The sequence below is a fragment of the Lactuca saligna genome, chromosome 8, assembly GCF_052625555.1.
Source record: "Lactuca saligna cultivar CGN05327 chromosome 8, ASM5262555v1, whole genome shotgun sequence".
NCBI classification, from domain to species: Eukaryota; Viridiplantae; Streptophyta; class Magnoliopsida; order Asterales; family Asteraceae; genus Lactuca; species Lactuca saligna.
In genome coordinates this window covers 253171200-253180127 of record NC_136424.1, presented here as the reverse complement: position 1 = coordinate 253180127, position 8928 = coordinate 253171200, and the positions used below count along the sequence as shown (strand labels likewise).

The following is an 8928-nucleotide window of genomic DNA, read 5'->3' as shown; positions in this document are numbered from 1 at the left end:
ATCGGAATACCCTTTATTTGTTGAATAAACTCCAGATGTTCCCTTTTTAGTGGGCTAAGATGTGCTCGAGATGGGAATGGAAAAGGCAGGTTATAAGCTGGAACAGATATGGAATTCTTCTGTTCAAACCAGACCGAGCCCGCGACGTGAGTATAGCAGGCTCACGACGTCAACTGGGTATTCTAACAGATTCTTCGTTTTCGAGTTTTGTCTTCTTAGGCTTTGGTTCAGATGGCTTTGGCTCCACTTCTAAAGCTTCTAGGAATTCAGAAATCGCCTCTTCTTCAATATTAATGGCCATGACGTGAGATTGGGTCTTTTTTTCAGGAACTTGCAGAGACAATCTTTTATTTACCAAAGTAGTAAGTTGACCAAGTTGAACTTCAAGGTTATTGATGGAAGCTTGTTGACTTTTTAATAATGATTGTTGGTCAATCATCATAGCATGATGATTCTTCATCATAGTTCTTTGATGCTCCATTACAGTATCAGTAGCATCATGCCTTTTTTCTGAAGCTTCCATAAACTTCATTAACATGGTCTCCAGATCAACTTTCTTCTCAGCTGGTGGTCGCTCTCTTTGGTTAAAGCCCCGGCCAGTTTGCCTAAATTTCTCTTCTTTTTGCTTCTTGTATTCATCGTAAGGCAGCCACTCCTTCGTTGGTTTGCTCCAATCTTCATCGTATTTGTCCCCACTCGAATAGAAAACTTGAGCTTTCTTGTTTCCATATTCATCCATATTGCAATCTTTTGTCAAATGTGGGCCACTACATCTCTCACAACCAACTCGAATTGCATGAATTGATTGGTCCATTTGGGTCACTCTCCTATCCATAGTGTTAAGCATTGCCATTACAGAAGCCATCTCTTTAGTTTGTGTACCCCGCAACTCCTTTCACGCTTTCATTCCTTGGATTGTGGTATTCATGAGAATGTTTTGCAAATTCTTCAACTAATTCCTTGACTTTACCCGGATTTTTCTTTGTAAGTGGTCCTTGAGAATCAAGGAGTTGTCTTGTCATCACATTGACCCCGTCATAGAATATGGACACTTCTTGTTGAATGTTAAGTTCATGTTGTGGAAAATTCCTTAACAACCCTTTGTAACGCTCCTGTGCTTCGTAAAGTGACTCCCCTGGGTATTGCTCAAAATAAGCTATTGCCTTCTTGAGTTTAGCTATCTTGGATGGTGGACATAATTGGTCTAGAAACTGCTCATGCGTTTGAGCCCAAGTAGTGATTGTACCAGGTGGAAGTCCTTTTAACCAATCCTTAGTAGCTCCTTTAAAAGTAACGGGCAGCATCCTTAGCAAGATGATATCTCTTTTAACATTCGGGACATCAAAGGAATCAGCAATGTCATTGACTTCATCTAAGTGCTTGAACGCATCCTCATGATCTTTTCCATAAATGGGATATCCTTCAGTGCAGAAAGGATATGTACTTTCAGCTCGAATGTGGCAGTGGCAGGAATGGCAGGTTATACTAAGTCTGGACCAACATCATCTCGAATTCTTTTTCTATAAGCTCCCATAGACATCTCTTCAATATTCACCATCTCGTTCCTTGGCTCGCTCTCAGGTTCACTTGTATGTAATTCAAATTCAGGCTCGGTATTGTATTCGGACTTGGTTTGGATGGGTATTTGATCTAAGTTTTCAAACTTGCTCTTATTCTTTGAAGATGAACTTGACTCCCCAATTTTCTTCCCCGACTTCTTTGAGAACACTAGCTTGATTCTTGTAAAGGTGTCTTGTTATTAGTCTTTTTGTGAAGTGCAGACTCTGGATCGTCAAATGGTGGTACCAAAGGTGTGTTGGATCCTCTAGTCATGAACTCCTGCAAAACAAACAAAATAAAAATGTAAAACTGAACAAAAACTAAATAAAAGTTTCCTACAGACTCTCCACCACGACATGGTAAAGGCTACCACCTCGTGTTGTTGTAGAAAAACTAACAGAAAATCTAAAAAAAAAAAAAAAAAAAAAAAAAATCTAAACTCACGACGTGATCCTAGTACTGGAAAAAAAACTAAGCTGAAAAAGTAACTTTTTGCAGGTTTTACCCCACAAAAAGGATCGATCAACCTAAAGCAAATAAATCCCAAATCAAATAAGTTGTTCCCCAGCAACGGCACAAAAAACTTGATGAATGCAAATAGCTACACCTAATTTTATTATTTATAACCTAACTACCTTAACTAACTAATTGCACCTAGGCAGTATACCTAGTCAAAATTAAATAATAGTTGGGTAAGTCGGGTGTTGATCTTAGGGAACGGTATTGACTAATTAATTTATCTACTACTAAATTAACCTAATTTTTAAAGAAAAGTTTGGGTTTTAAAAACACTCCTGTCTAGTTTGAATCCACTTCTTTTTTTATGTTTAGCTAATATTATGGAATAGCAAAGTTGGTCACCAATTATTAAGTTATTAGAAATTCAAGTCCAAATTTACTAATCTTTTTACCAATTCATGAACTACCTAGTATGGTCACACATAAGCAAAACACGAAATTAGTTATTAACTACAAGTGAGCTATGTAAGATTTCTCTAAATAAACACAATTATGGTCATAAATTATGTTCTCTAGCACAGTTCAATTAGTTACTTTTATCACTTATCTAAGATTTTGGTTGATCCTAGCTCTAGCAATTCAATGTTCACTAAATCACTATGTTTCAAGTTCATGTAATTTAATGGTCACTAAGCTACACAAAACATGAATTTAAGCAACTAAGAAACTAAAATAAAATGCTAGGTAATGATAGTCAAGCACAAGCAATTTACCAACTAATCAAATGTTGGGTTTTGAGCATTCTAACACTCCTAAGTGTACATGCAACCCTAAATACCTTGCATCTATGTTTTCTCTATTATACATGCAAATATGAAGTTTCCAAGGTATTCATCCTAACTAGCATAATAACATTGATTTAAATGAATATATCAAGTTAGAATTACATACCTCTTTGATGTAGACTGTCTTCATGAAGCTTGAGTGCTAGTGCCCCAAGTGTGACACCTCAAATGGTTCAAACAACACCAAATACACATGAAATGACATGAGAGAACTTCACACTTCATGAAAATCGGCTAGCCCTTTCTATTATCCATAGTCGCCGATTTTCTCCAAGAATAAGATCATTATATAGTTAGGGTTACACCATGTAAACCCTAATTGTCATGGCCTTTCATTTCCATGATCCATGGGTACAAATGCACCATGGAGCATCTTATGGGTTTTAGCCCAACTTGACAATCCATGGAGCATTAGCCTACTATATAAGTATGGATGATTTACACAATCAACCCATATATTTAATTAGTCTTCTTTTGATCACTTAATTAATCATAAATTACTTCTTGATCAATAGTAATTAAATAATCTTATTAATATATTAGAACTTATAATGTATTAACCAGCCTTAAGTGTTATTTCCCTCATTATAGTCTATCCAAATGCATGATGCCATGCAACCCAAATGGACTATGTCGAGTCGGGTCAAGTCTTACTAATTATAGTTATGGACTTAGACATTAATCCAACAGTCTCCCACTTAGATAAGACTAAAACTATTATTGCAAGTATGACTTCAAGAACCGACTAGCAATCGTAACTCTCAAAAGCTTTTGTCGAACTCTGACCTTGTAGATGAACTCTCACCTTTGTCAATGACTTGTCCATTAGATAAAGGATCATATATTCCTCTATTCTAAATATCATATGGACTGAGACATGAATTATAATCATTCTCTCTGTCCATTTGTTGTTTCCCGATTTCCGATTTATGACGATTGATTGATTAAACAAATCAAATCAGTCCTTGCCCGGCCGAGCACTTACATTTGTCATCACCAAATCATTGAGCGGCCCACATATATCGCTTTTATCCCGAAGGTAAAAGGAATGGGTAAACTTTGACTCATATGGATTGTTCTACTACTTGTTGAATCATACACAAAGACACATTTTATAATATCGAGTTATCAAATGCGTTTTCATGCAATCAATTTATAACCAACTCATAGTAACAACTCATATCTATAGGTTTGAAGAATATAAGATATTATCGTCTCATGATCACTCATGATAAAATCCATGAAGTGATTCCAATGACTGCGGGTTGAATCCAATACTCACAACTTATGATCACTCATGAGTGTTGTAGCCCTTTGTCCAACATCTTAGACCTCTACAAGCCAACCCATGACAGTCTTGATTCATATCTATTCCCAACATATGACCAACTGTGGATGGTTTGAATAAATTAGTCATTCCGGAAGAATAACCTAGTTTATTCTGGAAGTCAAAACATGCAAAATGAGACACAGGAATAATTGAATCTAATATGGTATAAAAACCTATGAACATAAATAAAACACCTTTTATTTATTACCATATGATTACACATTATTCATTGTATACTGTTTCAGCTATCAACTTTATTCTTGAATTTAAAACAATAGTTGTCCCATGCTCCAAGCATGTACACTATGTTTTTCTAAACACTAGTCATGCCATACACCAAGTATGCATACTATGTTTGTCTATGATCTTTACTTTGTGAATTAGATCAATTGAACATAACTCCAATGATCCTCTTTTCACAGTCCCAAATCCTTACTGCAAATGTAAGAATTCCAAATTCATGCCATTTAGTGAAATATGTTAGATTCTAAACTTATATGCATTGACCCTCTTGAAATGATTATGCACAAAGTCAGAAAGACTTGACAACAACCATTACAGAGCATTCCAAAGGAGATCAGCTCCTTGGAAACATCCTTCTTGCATCAAGTTTCCTAATCTTACACAGATTGAATAATTTCTAACTTTGAAACATTTCCATATTCCATTTTGACTATCACTTCTGAACAAGAGTTGCCTCCTTACAGATTATGTCAATATGGTCCTTCCAAAGTTAACATTATACTTCCAACTGTCCTTGAGCAACCAATCTTTTGTAAACCTTAGATTGTCCTCAACAATTGCTTAATCCTTTTAACCATATCCAATTCTAGACCTTTTCCCTTCTTAATGCCCCAGGCATTTGGGAAATTTTAGAAAGGATGAATATAGCACATGTAATCGATCCTATATCTTAAGCATATAGGACACGATTCATGATGTCTCACATAAAGACTAAACCGGTCTTTTGCTATAATATTTCCATTTCAATTTGCCAAGTTCTCATAATTCAAATTATGAAAAGGGATGCAGTAATCATAATCGAATTTTAGAACGCAAATAATGGACCCATATATTAGAATTTTCTTATGTTGAGTCATTCCAACATAACATTCATATATATACTTGACTAAATACGATTAAAACCTCAATCTAAGCTTTTAGATTTGAGATGAAGTATAATTTCCTCTCCCTTAATTATAGCAAAACAACTTTTTCCCAATTGAAACCTTTTGTTTTCTATAATTAACATTGCTAACTTGCAACCTTTATCATAATTATCATGCTCCCACTAACATGATGATTATTAGCATAACACTTATGCTCCCACTAGCTTTAACATGTACTCAGAAATCAGCTGGACTTCTAGAAATCAATACTTTATTGACTTTCTTACCAAAGTTCATATTCCTGATACTAGATTACTTTGATAAAACTTTATCAATATCATACACCTTATCTTAGATAGCTCACATGTGTGTCTAAACAATTTTAAGAACTATGAAAAGGGATGCCGTAATCATAGTCTCGATTGTTTAGACCTTTTCCACTTCTCACAAGTCCTTGTTAGTGTGCTGGTTAACCACACAAGCTCCACTAACGACTTTGAGAATGCAAATATCACAATTGCTATCTAGCTAAAATCTACTTAGTTAAAGTGTTTCCTCACCATAATTTTCATGCATCGGAGAGAAACCTTATGACACTTAGATTTAATGGTGTATGTGTTCTTATCCATGTGAATTATCAAAACCATAGTCACAAGACAAGGATAATGACAAATCCAAACTCATATGGACTAAAATCAATCTTAATTTCTTGCCACCTGGCAGCTCAAAGGCCTTCCATTACTTCAAAGTTGTTGTGCAACCAATTGAGAACTCTATGAACTCATATGCAAAGCCAACTTTAATTGGAATGGGCACATAATATGTCATAACCTATCGTGTGCTAGTGAAGAACTTCAGGTTTTATTATTGATTAGTTCTTGAGACTTTCAAGACCTTTAAGTCTCCCACTGTCCTCTTGACATATAAGACTTTCTTTTCAGATATTCAAGAGATATTGTGGATTCTAATCAAGACAAACACTTCACACAATTGGCCTTAATTGGTCTTTGTTTTATCAAAAACATCACAACTTACCAATGCTCCTTCCTTTGGCAATTTAGCATATGGATGCTTTGGTAATGGAACATGGGACTATCACAGACTTAGCCTTTCTCTTTACCATTTGGTCAACCGAGTTGACTATGGCTTATCCCTTTCCATTGGGAAGAGAGAGCTTTACTGGATATCCAATGTCATTATTGTCAATGTCCACAAGTTTTAGGAAGTTGATCTTAGCAAATAGATAAGATCATTAAGGGTCTTGTCATAGTCTGTTTCATAGGATTCCCAAAGGAACTCACTATGTGACTTAGAAGGTGATTAAACCACCAACTTTCTCAAGACTTTGACACCTAACTCTCCCGGCTTGTCAATATGTGACTACATCTCCAAGATGTGACCACACATAGACCTTTACTTGCCAATAGGGCTTAAATGACCTTAAACGTTTCAAGAACTTGTGGGTTAGGGAGAATAATTGGAGGAGGTGAAAGAAGTATGATTTCCATGGGACATCATCTTCATTTAGGAAAGCTTGTTTCAAGAGATTTGGGAAGATCATAAATGTCTAAACCAGACATCTTTTCGGAGATATTCAAGATAATTGATTTAAAGTCCTTAATATGACACCCAATATGAAATATTAAGGCTAGGAACCAACACAATACTTGTATAACTTGGAAGAGGGAAGCCATAATCCAAGCTATAAAATATTTGAAGGTAGGTGAATGATGATTCACCAATTTCCACCAAGATAAACGAAATGTATTATTAGGTTTTAATTGGTTTTGAAACTCCTAGATTCTTTTGAGATTCAATGAACTTTTCAATGGAATTTTTCAATCTCGAGTGTGCCCTTCAGGTTTTGTGACTGGGATGTCGAGGATCACAAAACAAGGTGTGAAGTAACCATGCAAATATACTTGGTACCCTTAATATTTACCACTTAATCGATGTGCCGGTTAACCACACACGCTAAACCGATACTACGATAAATATTAAGTTACCCTTTGCCTACCTTGTTAAATACGAGTTAGTGTGCCGCTTAACCACACACGCTCCACTAACCGACTTAAACAAAGTGCAAAGTGTAATTTCATGGATTAGCACCTTATTCACTTTTTCCTAAGTAACTAAGATTGGGTATTTATAAAAGGTTTAGTTACTTATTATTTATCATTAATACTTTTAATCTATATATATATATATATATATATATATATATATATATATATATATATATATATATATATATATATATATATATATATATATATAGAGAGAGAGAGAGAGAGAGAGAGGAAGGATCAAATGAGAACACCTAAAAGGTTGAGAACGCGAGAACAATTCTTGACAAATCATTTTATAAGGGTATATTAGTAACTTTATATAAATATTAATTAATGATTTCCTAAAATCTAGGGATAATGATTTTAATTACCTAAAAAAATTAATATTTCCTTTTAGTTAATGAAATATATAAATATATTTTTTTATGATTTTTACCAAAAATAAGTTGTGACGGTTTCAAAAAAATTACCTAAAAAAATTAATATTTCCTTTTATTTTAAATATGAAAAGAAAATCTTAAAAAATTATTATTTTCTAATATTTCATGTTTTTGTTTTTTTTAAAAAAAAAAAAGTAATAGAAATCCAATCCCAAAAAATTCAATGCATTTTTCATCAACTGAAAATAAAAATAGTGTAAAAATGATCATTTCTTCATAAAATGAATACCTCTAATCATAAATAAATACACTCATTCACATGAATAGACTACTATTCATAAATAAATACAATAATTCACACATGAATACATTGCAATTTACATATAAATACACTGTTATTTATAAATTAATACACTTTCTATCATATAATGAATACATCTAATCATAAATAAATACACTCATTCACATTAATACACTACTATTAATAAATGAATACAATCATTCGCACATAACTACAACGTTATTCTCAAATGAATACACATGCTATTCAAAAATAAATACAAACATTCATGCACCCCACCTTCATGATCCATTTTTTATTGTTGATCGACTACAGCGACATCAAGAGTGAATCGGTATTATTGAGTTCATCGTAGCCCAAGGTGGATTGAAGGCTTCCTTCTTGTCACTCCCTTTACTTTCGCTGCCAAATCAAACAAGAAGAATAAAAAGAAGGAACCCTTACCTGTTGAATAAAATACATTTCTATTCCTTCCAAGTTGTTGAAGATGTTTATTCATCCTTTGTCATTACAATCATTTAGATCATCCGTATTTACTCGACCCATCTAAAAGAAATCAAACAAATTTTTTGTATTATTGTAAACAAAGTGCTTAACTCATTAACCACATACAGTTTTAATCAAAAATTAATAAAGAACGATTATAATCATCGACAAGAAATAAATCTATATTAAAAAGCAAACAAAAAAACAAATATGCACAGATGAATAAATCACATTCCAAACGCCTCTTATAGACTAAAGAAGTAAACCTCCTTAACGATTAAACTCAAAAAATATTGCATTCTTCATCTTCTTCATATTCATTTCAAGCAACAAAACAACACCAAAATCTATTGATTAAGCTCATCCATTTCTGTTAAAAAGCAAACCCA

At 33.7% G+C, this 8928-nt stretch overlaps 1 non-coding gene across 1 annotated transcript; it reads left to right on the top strand.

The window, feature by feature from the left end:
* The first annotated feature begins 1068 nt into the window (after window positions 1-1068).
* On the top strand, window positions 1069-1175 carry LOC145013589 (small nucleolar RNA R71). Its single transcript, XR_013665139.1, has one exon. It is a non-coding gene; the product is annotated as a small nucleolar RNA R71 (small nucleolar RNA).
* The last annotated feature ends 7753 nt before the right edge of the window (window positions 1176-8928 follow it).